Source organism: Cupressus sempervirens, chromosome 10 (genome assembly GCF_028749045.1).
Source record: "Cupressus sempervirens isolate cs-2001-9-10 chromosome 10, ASM2874904v1, whole genome shotgun sequence".
NCBI classification, from domain to species: domain Eukaryota; kingdom Viridiplantae; phylum Streptophyta; class Pinopsida; order Cupressales; family Cupressaceae; genus Cupressus; species Cupressus sempervirens.
In genome coordinates, this window is record NC_143127.1 from 71,359,473 (window position 1) to 71,373,450 (window position 13,978).

Sequence of the window (13,978 nt, forward strand, 5' to 3'; positions counted from 1 at the left end):
AATAACAAATAAAATTGTTCCGAGTGGAAAATTTTTAATTAGTGTTTGAAATTTTTATGCTTGCTACTTAGCAAAAAAAGCATGACGTATATATGGTTGAATCAATTCACAAAAATATTGACATAAATTCTCTAGCAAGTATGTCATCCTCTACATATTCCAACCTTGTTGATTCTTTTCCAACTTTTCTTTCCGACTACATGTACTTATATCTCTTACATTTTACCATCCTCATCATATCTGTATCTTCATCTCTCAAAGGAAATTTAGTCAAGTTACCACATGTTTCACAAGTTCTTCTTATGCAATCTATTTCACCTATTGCACAATCATTTGGTTTGTCACATAAGATTGATGTTATGAATTGGCTCGGTCATTTATGAAAAGAATTTTGAGAACCACCACTTTCTTCTATCATCTTTCAGAACTCTTGATAGTACAAATCAAATTCAACATGATATTGACAACAACATGTTTCAAAAGATTTATTTATCTTCACAAAATAGGTTTCAATATTTCAAACATTGTTTGTCCAATCTTTGTGTCGGGATTTAAATTACAAAATGAGAGATGCAATTCATGTTGTGTTACATCCAACCAATGTTTTGCATGTTGAAGATACTCCTTAGGCCCAATCCTTTGCTTGATGATATCTCTTCTATTTGGTAAAGGATGAGTATTATCAATCCAAAATTGAATAACTAAGTTTTTATTTGTTTCCATAATCCTATAAGATCGAGGAGCTCTATACATTAGTGTCCAACTTCCTTCTAATGTATTATCATTCAAATTGTTTCTCCTTTTTAGATAATGTGATATTTTCTTTCGACTATACCAATATGAGATGATAGTGAAGAGATTTGTCTTTTTTTCTATAATTTCTTATTTAAAATAGATGTCAGTATCACTCTTTGTGCAATGAATTTATCTGTAGATCTAGTTTTTTTCCCAGTGGAATGTAATTGTTCCTTAACATTGTCAACAATATATTTTTGTAGTTTAGAAGTCTTTCTCTTTTTAATACTTGTATTTATACCCAATAGTTTCGATGACTCTTTTAATTCATCATTAAGAAATAAAATTGATAATAATTGAATTTTCTCTACTATATCAAGATTATGAAATTGTGCAATTATTTCTTTAGACTTTTTATTCAATTTCCTCTTCACAATATGTGTAGGTTGACTAGCATATTCTCTCAATTTTTCCACATCCATTACAATTAAATGATCTATGTTTCTATGATTAATTTTTCTCATCAATCTTTGAGCTAGATTAACATTCTCATTTGTTGTTTGATATTGAGCTACAAGAAAAATTAAAATAAACACTTAAGATACAACTTCTTTTTAGGGGACATAGGTGTATATACATAACAAGTGAACTATTAAATACAAACATATCTAACCTTCAAATGATCCTTCTTCAATATCCATTGCTTCATTTTCAATTTCTTCATGTCCAACATTTTCATCTACTACTACTGCACGCACATGATATAACAAATAAAATCAAGCATTTTTTAAAGGGGAAATGTATCTAAAATTAAAAATCAAAGATATAAAGTTTGTCTAGACCTAGATATCTAGAGAGAGATTGTACTTGCGAGAGATGTGTGCATACATACTTGTTTGAACTTGGGATGAACCTTCTCCAACCTCAATACGTTCTCCTGGTTGACTACTTCCTAAATAAATTCATAATTTAAAAGACCATAATTAAAATAAACCCTAATTCTAAATATTCATACTTTAAAAATCATAATATAATAAACCCTAATCCTAAATATTCATAATTTAATAAAACCTGATCCTAAATATTCATTATTCAATAAATACTTAACATTAAGTTAATAGTAACCCTAAGTTAATATTGTATATGAGCAATGTTAGTATGCTAATAGAAACCAAATTTAAATAAAGCTTCTACAAACTAAACAAAATTCATAAACTTCAAGATAGACTAAGATGAGCTCTCAATTAAGAATATGAGCCATTAATGGGCTCTCTCAATAAGAAGCTCTCTTGTTGAGTGGCTTTGTCTAAATACATAGGATGTATGCTCAAGCTTATGCTTCAAAAAGGGCTTCAAATGGAGTTGAAATTTGGGTGTGAGTGTATGGTTTTGATGTAAAATGGCTTCTTAAAATGGCATTATGACTTTACTTCATAGATTATGTTAAAATGGCTTGGGAGAGGATTCCTTAAATAGGCAAAGGGCTTGAGGGATCAAGGGCTAGGATGCAAGGATGGGAAAAAGCTCATGGAGTGCTCAGATTGCATGAGAGGAGAGCACATGGATTGTGCTTCCTTACAGCCAATCAGGGAGTGACACATGTCACAGGGTGAGAGGATGGAGGAAAGGGGAAGGATGAGTCAAAAAAGGAGGCTCAAGGGATAAAATCTTCATAAAGACTCTCATAATGGCTTGTAAGAGCAATAAAAGGGCTTGGAAGAGTCATTTATGGCCTAGTGGGCTTCATAAAGTTTTATGGTTGGGATATTTTGAGGGAGATGAGAGCAATTTCGACTTGGGCTTGATTAGGAGGGTTTTAAGCTTGCTTAGGATTGTGCAAATGATTAGAGGATGGATTAGGATGGTTTAGGATTAGCTTAGGGATAGGCAAGTGGATGCCATTTAATGAGGGTGGGTGAAGGAGGAGATATTTGTCAACTTTGGCTTGGGTTAGTAAGTTTTAACCCATGTTTAGGGAATGTGACAAGGTTAGGAGGGGATTAGGATTAGGTTTAAAGACATCTTCTAGAAGAGTCTAGACTTTGGATGAGGATAAAGACTTTCTAGAATAGTCTAGAACTTCCTAGGATGAGGATGAAGACTTTCTAGAAGAGTCTAGAACTTCTTAGGATGAGGATAAATTAGATTTTTAGGAAATAAATAAAGTTTTATTTATTTCAAGGGTTTGGGTTGAGGAGATATTTATTAAAACTTTTTAATAAACACGAGGATTAGTATTTAATCTTAATTAAATATTTTGAGTTGGGATTAGGGGTAGGAAATGATGGGATTAGCCTTTAATCAAAATTAAAGAAGGATTAGAAGATTTTGGAAGAGGTTAGTGGTCTTAAGGAAATTGGCCAAGTTTTGGGCAAAAAATAAATTTTTTATTTATTTTGGGTTTTTTGGTCAATTTATTAATTAAATAATTAATAAATAAGGAAATAATGTTTAAATAAGATTTAAACATTTTTGGGAGGGATTCCTTAATTAAATATTTTTAATTAAGATAAAGGGATTTAATGGCATAAAAATAAATAAATAAATAAATTAATTAATTAATAAATGATGATGTCATCAAAATTTTTTCAAAAAATAAAAATACTTTATTTTCTAAAGGTTTTTAGGTGTCTACAAATATTTACCATATTCCTAATTGGATAAACCCTAATCCTAACTATATGTAAAGAAAGTCTAGAATACGATTGTACACTATAAGTTAACTATGCGTTGGAAAAAAATTACACGTGTACCTTTCCTTCTATCGATGATTTCCATCTTCTTGTTTGTGAGTTCTTGTTCGTGCATATTTACTTGCTCTTTTATCTTTATTGCCCATGTTGCAAATTCTTCTTCCAAAATTCAAAAATAGACAAGTTGTTAAATAGTTCCTCCCTCCCAATTGCAACTTGTGAATTATCTGATTGGATTTGAATGTTAAAATTGAAATACACACACACACACACACACACACACACACACACACACACATATACATACATATATATATATATATATATATATATATATATATATATATATATATATATATATATATATATATATATATATATATATACATACATATACATACATATATATATATATATAGATACATACATACATATATATATATATATATACATACATACATATATATATATATATGTATATATACATATATATACATACATATATATATATATATACATATATCTACATATACATATGTATATATACATACATATATATATGTGTGTATATACATATATATGTATATATACATACATATACATATATATACACACACACACACACACACACACACACACACACACACACACATGACAATTTTTTAAAAAAAACTCTCAAGAGTTGAAATAATTTATATAACATGAATAAGTATATATAGGAAATAATAATTTACCAATAACAACAATGTATCTCAGATTGAATTAATCCGACTGAAGCTACAACTTTAAGACTCCCTCTTAGCTAGGGAGGATTTATAGAACACATTATGCTCTCAAGCATATGGAGATATCATCAATATGATTTTTTTTTTAAATGACATATCAACATATTTCCGTCAATTAAGATGTTATCTTTCAATATAATCCTAAGTATGATTCAACAAGAAATGCCAATCATATGGTGTTTTTCATACTTGTATTCTTTTGGGATGTGTACTGGCACCAAATCCTTGATTTGTACCAAATGAATATGTTATATCCCAGAAGGATATGAGTTATCTAATTTTTGACACTCTGGGACAACAACTCAATGAAGTTGATTAGATAACTAGAAATCACTATGTCATGAACTCTATCATGATAAGTGTCATGATATCTAACACTCTGGGACAAAAATTTAATGAAGTCTGATAACGATATGTTTGTTATCATGACGTCCAACACTCTGGGACAACAACTTAAAGAAGTATATCATGATAACAAACATACCATTTATAAGATTGTCACCTTAAAATGGCTACCTTTTGTTTATATATGTCAATGAACGATTGTTACCTTTCATTACATACAATATGCAAAATAGCAACCACCATGAACCAAACTAGAGGGTGGTAGAATGGTTTTCACCTCACTTCTCTCTCACAAAGAAGAATGCATTACAAGAAATTTCACTTCAAACTTTTCTCTTATAGAGAATAGATCACACTTCAAATTTCTTCCTATGAATAACAATCCTAGGAAGTCAAGTCCTCTATTTACTTCCTTAGAGCTCTCTTCACCTAAGGATGCCTGTCGAACTCCCTTTGAATCTGATGTTGATCTTCCTAACTTTCTAGTGATAAGTCATTACTTCCTCATCATGTACATAGGAGTAGGCCCATCAAAATCATACAATTACACACATGTATCTCTAGACTCCCTCTAAGCATCAATCTTCTAAGATCCTGTGTTGCCTTTGAAGAAGTGTCATAATCCCTCTTAATGTAGAAGGATACTTATAATAATCGAAGATATTTTCTTCAAGAGTCTCACTCTATCCATCCTTATCACAACTTCTTTGAAGCTACTGTCATAAGCTACCTAATGTGTCTTTTTTCTTTTTCTTTTTCTTTTCTGCAAGAGCAACATTATATACAAAAGAAAAGATCAAGGAAAATAGCTCATATAGAAATACAAATAAGAGAGAGGCTATAATGAATAGATGAATCTAATACTTAAGAATAAATTCTCATCTGTACATCAACATCCTTGATATTAATTGCTCCAACCAAGATCCATATGCATCAAATTGAAAAATGCCTCCAACATAAACAATGGGAATGGAACATTGATTATTATTCCCCCCTACAATGTAAGATTACCATTCTTATATCATTGAACAATTTCACATCAACCTTCTTTTCACTTAATAGATCTTAGAACCTTGGAGAGGCACTTTATATACATTTTTTGTGACAATTATATTGTAGTTAAAACTCCACATAAATGAAGCTCCTCAAAGCACCTTCTTGATTATCAATTCATAAGTCTTTTGGTCAGTAGAAGGGATGCCACTTCTAATTTTATGAATTTTTGATGTCACCTATATACTTAAGTCTTTTGGTCAGTAGAAGGGATGCCAACTTCTAATGATGTGTAGATGTCCTTATTACTGCTAGGCTTAACTGTTTGTAATGGTCCTTATGTATACAACCAAAGAACAATAAAATATGGTTAGTCTTCAATTAGCAACACTAGTAAAGTTTAATCCAAATTATGTATTCTTCAAACCTCCTATATTGTTTGAACCAAGAGTAATGGAGTGGAAAACAAATTATTCCAACTCTAAAGCCATTTCCCATCTCTGGTAACAAATATTTGTTTATGTCATTTCCATCAAATAATTCTTAGTTATGAGTGAGTTGGTATTGTTATTGTAATCCAAATATGTAATGTTCTGTCTAATATCAACAATAAATAATATCTTGAATTCTTTTTTTCACTATCATTATCCTTTTGCCTATTGTGATTTACAATAATTGATACACTGTGTACACTTATAACTTATGTTGGATAATTGTTGAAGTACATCTCTACTGGTGCCAAATCATAATTATCCTTGTTTATTCTTAGTCTAGGTACTAGACTAAGGCCTAGTCCATTTTGTTCCAAATTCCTTCCGAAACTAAGTGTCCTCTACTGATTGCTTATGTAGAAACTTCAGATTGGATGAGTAATGATATGGAAAGATGCATTAGAGACGACTCTGAATGGTTGCAATACTGTGAATCATATAACATTCAAATATTATATTGATACAATGTATATCACTTCTATAATTATATCACTTCTATAATATGTAAGCTTTATTGACTTGATCATCTCACACTTTTGGATATAGCCTTTAAATTAAAGATCTCCTTATACTGCACAATTAGATAAGAATCCTTCAAGAAGTAAATAATTCAACTTCACAACTTAAAATTTTGCTTGGTAGTTGAAGGTGTCGAGTGAAAGTTTTGCTTGGCACAAGAGGGCGTTGAGTGATAGGAAGATGGTGTCGAGTAAGCTTAGTACACAAAGAAGTTGAGTAAGCTCAACAGGTAGGGAAACTCCAACTCGATACAAGAGGATGTCAAGCTCAGTCACTGATAGGAGGTGGAACTCACCATAGTGAATGTCGAGTGAGCTTAGTCAACAAAAAAGAGGTGGAACTTGGTAGGCTCAATACTCAGCCAACACTAAGATCGAGTGGACTTGGTTGATGAGTAAACCACGTGAACTTGGTATGCATGATAGATAGAATCTTAGTGGACTCAGTAGAAATAACAAGTCTTACACAAACTGAGTTGATAGGGCAAAACTTAGTTAAGGAGTGACCCGAGTAAGCTATCTACAGATTTTTTGTCTAAACATTTCTACCATTAACAACATAGAGGGGATAAAAATGAAACTTGCAAGTATGAACTTCTCAAATACTAAGCATGCAATAGCGAATAGAAAGGAGACAACAAAGAACCAACACCTAGATCGATAAGTATGTCTGCTTGCTTGCTTTCTATTCAACTAGGTTAAAACTATTACAAAATCTGGGAGCATTCGGCTTCAACTAGAAACACTAAGTATTTCAACTGATAAAACTTAATCTTAAACTTAAGTACTAAAGGTTGCATACAATACACTTGGAGTAATCACTTCTTCTGAGGACAAACCAAAATGAGATTATAGAATGAAAGGGAGATTCAACATGAGCTGTGAAACTAAACTATCCTTCTGTCTTTTGAATTTTGAATATTCCTCCTATGTTCTGATCTGTTGATCTTCTTCCTTCTCTACTATGTGCTTTTCTTCTTCTCTCTTCTTTTGATAACACATTGAATGAATGAGATTCATTCCTTTTTTTTGGCTTCAAAAACCTTTCCCTCTCATTTCCAAATTCAAACTCACCTACTGAGTTGAATGCTGTCAGGCGGGTAGGTGGGCATTTGGCTCCAAAGGCAACCAACCAAAGTCATCAAATTTCTGACACTCCCCCTTTGTCTTGAGCCAAAATAAGAAAGGATCACTCCTTATCCATATTAACTACACCAAGACTCTTTCTTAGGTGCACAAAATTTTCTATGCCCAAAGGCTTAGAAAAAATGTTTGCTAGCTACTGCTTAGACTTACAAAATTCCATTTTGATATCTCCATTCTCCACCAACTCTCTAATGAAGTGATATTTGATGTCTATGTGCTTGCTTCTCCCGTGGAAAATTGGATTCTTAGATAGTGCGATTGAGGAGATGTTGTCACAAAATATTGTGGTTCCATCCTCTTCCCTTTCATTCAAATCTGTTAAGATTCTCCTTAACCAAATAGCTTGACATGTTGTTGCATTCACTACTATGTATTTATCCTTTGTTGTAGATTGAGCAACAATAAGTTCCTTCTTGGATGCCCATTAAATTTCACCTAATCCCATATGGAACATGTATCTGGAAGTGCTCTTTCTATCATCTAGACTTCCATCCCAATCACTATTAGTGTAACCAACCAACTTAAAATCATTATCTAGAGTATGCAAAATTCAAAATCCCTTGGTACCATTCACATACCTTAGGATCCTCTTTCCCACTTGCCAATGGGAATCCTTTGGTGTTTCCATAAATATGAAAATTAGACTTATTGCATGCATCATATTAGGCTGAGTTACTATCAAATACATCAAACTTTCAACCATACTCTTGTATAATTTTGGATTCACACTTTTGTTTCAATCATCCTTGCTCAACTTCGGACCTACTATTGTTGATATTGGGGCTACCTTACTATTTTGCATTTTGAATCTCTCCAAGATCCACCTAACATACTTTTCTTGAGGGATGAAGATGCCATCATGCATTTTTTTTACTTCTATGCCTAGAAAATACTTTAAGAGACCTAGGTCTGTCATTTCAAATTCATTCTTCATGGCCTTTTTGAACTCACCAATTAGGAAATTATCATTTCTAGTGAAGATTAAGTCATCAACATACAAGACAATAATCAAAACCTTACCATTTGCTTCCTTGATATAGAGAGTGGGCTCACCATCATTTTTTTTAAAGCTATTTCTCATAAGATATAAGTCAATTCTGTTGTATGCCCTTGGAGCTTACTTGAGCCCATATCGAGCTATCTTCAATCTATACACTTTGTATTCTTCACTTGAGACTTCATAACTAGGTGGCTACTCCACATAAACCTCTTCTTTCAATACACCATTCAAAAAGGTTGACTTCAAATCCATTTGATATACCTTCCATTTGTGTTGGACTATAATTGCTATGACACCACACATGGTTTCCATTCTTGCAACTAGGGCATATGTCTCATCATAATCTCTACCATATTGTTGCTTGTACCCCTTGACCACTAAGTGTGACTTATGCCTATCTACCTTTCCTTCACCATTGCACTTGGTCTTGTAAACCCATTTCACTCCAATTACTTGCTTCTTGGGAGGAAAATTAGTTAACTCTCATGTCTGATTTCTTTCAATAGCATCTATTTTCCCATCCATGGCATTACACCATTTCTCCTCCTTCATAGCTTCTTCAAAATAAATTGGATCACTATGAGAAAATAATGCAAAATTAACACTCCCATAAAAATCTTCCTCATACCTTCATTTTGATATATCTCCCTTAAACTCTTAGTCTTTCTTGGAAATAGGGAGGCAAGAGTGGGATTGAATTCTCAATATTGTTGCTGCTACTATTTTGCATACTAGCTTGGGGTTGTCTTGAACTACTTGGAGCTATCACTTGACATGTAAGAGGTTGCTTGCCCTTTTTCCTTTGTCTGCAATCCATGTTTGATGCTCCATCATCTTGCTGATTGCTAATGTCTTCTTCTTCCTCATCAATACTCGACACTTTGCTTGAAGTGCTTGAAGATTCATTAGTCGAGCCATTACATGATTGATTTTCAAGAAAATCCACATCTATTGAAATGATGATCTTCTTGGTGATCAGGTCATACAATCTATAAGCCTTTGATTCCAAGTTGTAACCCATGAAGATACACTTCACACCTTTGTCATCTAGATTCTGCCTTTGTTCCTTCAACACATGTGCATATCCTACACTTCCAAACACTCTCAAGTGCTCAACTATCCATTTATTCCTTGACCATGTCTTAAGAGGAATCTTTTCATGAACTGACTTTATGGGACACTTGTTAATCAAATATTCAGTTGGGAACCCTTTTGCTTTCATCATGCTTCTAGCTATTTTAACAATGGTCCTATTCTTTCTCTCAACCACTCCATTTCGTTGTGGAGTATAATTGGTTGTAAGCTCCTTCTTAATACCATTCTTCTTGCAAATATTTACAAACAAATTGGAGGTATACTCCCCTCCTCTATCTGACCTAAGGACCTTTACATAGTGTCCACATTCCTTTTTAGCCAGGGCTTTAAATTCTACAAATTTGTCAAAAGCTTCAGATTTTTCTTCTAAAAATATACCCATGTCCTATGATTGAAATCATCTATGAATGTCATAAAATAAGTTCTCCCCCTAATACAAGTAGTTTGCATAGGGCCTACTAAATTAGAATGCACCAATTCTAATGGTGCCCTAGCCCTTCTAGAATTTCTAGAATTAAAGGGAAGCCTATGTTGCTTACCCAAAATACAAGCCTCACAATTGTCACACGAATCTACTATGCTTGGAAACCACCATTCTTTTCTTGGACAAAAAAATTAAACCAGCAAAGCCAAGATGTCCATACCTAAGATGCCAAAGCTTGGAGGGGTCTTCAATCACGCTCCTAAGAGTTGATTGTTGATGTACAATTGTACATGCATGCTTGGGAGGTGCAACACTAACTTGAGAAGAGAAACATGCCTCTATCCTCAAAGGGAACATTCGGTTCTTTTTCATTTGGACTGCTACAAGTAGTCTATTACTCCCATTCTTCTCATGAATGACACATTTGTCATTTTCTATCAGCACTTTGTAACCATTTTGAATGAGTTGTCCAACACTCATCAAATTGTGCTTCATACTAGGGGCAAAATATACACTCAGTATCTCTTTCTTCTCACCTTGCTTGGTGCAAACCATGATAGATCCTTTGCCCACTATGGGAATGGTTCCATTGTTTCCCATCTTAATTTTAGACTTAAAAGTCGTATCAATGAAAGAGAATAAACTTTCATTACCACTCATGTGGTTTCTACAACTATTGTCTAGATACCATACCTCAGGGCTTCCTTCTTCATCAATGTCACACATGATGAAGGTAGTGAGATTGTTTGCATTTTCCATGTTCACAACAGACACATTTGCATTCTAATTTTACTAATCACCCTGCTTCTTCCAGCATTCACTTACATAATGCCCATACTTATGATAGTAGTAAAATTCAACATTGCTCTTATTGGAGTTGGAATTCTTCTTACCTCCTCTAGAGTTGTTTTGAGAGGTACTTGCTCCCTCTTGGTTGCTTGCTTGTCTTAAGCTTTATACATCAGCATTCCTTTGACCATTCCTTCCATGACCTCTACTTCAGAGCCTCTACTAGAGCCATTTCTTCCTCTCCCCTTGCCTCTTGAATTCTCTTCAGCCTTGAAAGACTGCTCTTGGGAAGTTGTTGTTAATTTTTTTATCTAGTGCTCATGGGTTTGAAGAGTTCCCATCAACTCATTCATGGTCAATGTGGTGAGGTCATTTTCTTCCTCAATGGTCATCACAATATTGTCATATGTTTGAGGCAAAATCCTCAATATCTTCTCCACAATCCTTTCTCTAAATACTCTTCTCCATTTGATTTGTGTTAGTTTATCAAAGTGGAGATCTAGGAGTTGAACTTTGCAATAAATTCATTTTCCTTCATCTAAAGGTTCTCAAACTCCCTTCTGATCATTTGTAGCTTTACTACTCTGACCTTATCAATCCCCTTGAAGTTCATCTCAAGGATATCCCATGCTTCCTTTGAGTAATTTGTTGCTGTAATATTGGGAAAGAGTGTCTCTGTCATTGTTGCCTAAATCAGACTTAATGTTTTTGCATCCTTCCTCCTTGACTCTTTCAACCAAGTCTTTTGTGGGTTTGTGAGGGCAACATAAAATGATGGGATGGTAACATCATTAAACCCATTGATCACAAACTCCCACAAATCATTAGCTACCATTATGGTTTTCATCTTATTTGCCCATGTATCATAGTTCTATCCATTGAAGGATGGTGGTTGTTGTCATATCTTTCCTGCATCTCCTGCCATGTCAAATATACCAAGAAAAAAAATTCTCTAACTCACTATGGATGTGGGGCCTCAAAGCTCTAATACCAATATAAAGAATTCAACTTCACAACTTAAAATTTCACTCAGCAGTAGAAGGTGTTGAGTAACAATTTTGCTCGGCACAAGAGGGTGTCGAGTGAGCTCAGAACATGAAGAAGTTGAGTAAGCTCAATAGTAAGGGAAACCCCAACTCAACATAAGAGGATTCTGAGTGAGTTCAGTCATTGATGGAAGGTGGAACTAAAAATAGTGGATATCGAGTGAGCTTGGTCAAAAAATAGAGGTGGAACTCGATAGGCTCAACACTTCACCAACACCAAGACATGGACTCAGTTGACGAGTAAATCGAGTGAACTTGGTATGCATGACAAATAGAAGCTCGGTGAACTCAGTAGAAATAACAAGTCTTACACAAACCGAGTTGACAAAGGAATAGCTCAATTAAGGAGTGAATTGAGTGAGTTATCTATAGACTTTCTATCTAAACATTTCTATCATTAACAACATAGAGGGGATAACAATGAAACTTGCAAGTATGAACTTCTTAAATACTAAGCATGCAATAGCGAATAGAAAGGAGATAATAAAGAACCAACACATGGATTGATAAGTGTGCCTACTTACTTTCTTTGTATTCAACTAGGTTAAAACTATTACGATATCTAGGAGCATTCAGATTCAACCAAAAACACTAAATACTTCAACTGATAAAACTTAATCTTAAACTTACAACACTAAAGGCTACATACAATATGCCTGGAGAAATTACTGCTTCTTAGGAAAAACCAAAATGAACTTATAAAATGATAGGGAGATTCAACATGAGTTGTGAAATTCAACCTTCCTTTTGTCTTCTGAACTTCGAATATTCCTCCTATGTTCTGATCTTCTAATCTTCTTCCTTCTTTGCTCTGTGCTCTGCTTCTTCTCTCTTCTTCTGATAACACATCGAATGAATGAGATTCATTCTTTTTGTTTGGCTTCAAAAACTCTCATTTCCAAATTACCTACCAAGTTGAATGCTATCAAGAAGGTATGTGGGAGTTTGGCTCCAGGGGCAACTAACAAAAGTATCAAATTTTTGACACAAGAGACATACCCAAGATCTCTTTCTAAGCACATCTTATATTACTTAATAATTGATCAATGTATTTGTTACCACTTTTATCAATTATTATTGTTCTCTTAAAAATTTAATGTTATCATCGGTAATCATAACTAATCTTATTTCTAATAATAGGTAATTATTAGCTTTGATGAGTCGTGATCATTTGTAATATAGACACTAAGTGTTTAATATACAACTAGCATAGATATGTGTAGCTCGCTATGGTCTTATATGGATCTGATGTATAATCACTCTCCAATATGTCTTGCTTAATATTTGCTATAATTGTTGCATACTTTGATATTGTTCTTAGGATGTTATAACTAACTTATAATTGAAGTTGCCTTATATTCTAGATTAACTTTACATTCTTAATGAAAGTCTGACGGAATAGAGACAAGTCTGAATATACAACAGATTGTTGATCTCAAATTGGTTAGTTTCTTGATGATTGATTTATGAATAGTAAGTCTTTACTTGACCAACACACACACACACACACACACACACACACACACACACACACACACACACACACACACACACACACACACACACACACACACACACACACACACACACACACACACACACACACACACACACACACACAATATAGATAACTACTAGTAGTCTGTATTTATTTATTGGTAAACTCATTTTTTCCATGTCTTTATCTCTACATATGATGATATTCTTCCTTGTAATTGTTAGACCTTTTATCATCCCCTATTAATTTCATGTGGTATATTCTCAATGTTGATGGTCATTTTTGAGTAGAAGATGACCTTTGTTTTGATTATTGTATTCTCCAGCTCATAAAATATCATACATCAAAAGACCTTCATTATGTAGTTATATCCTTTGTCTCATATGTTTTCATATGCCCTATGACCTTCATCTCTAGTTG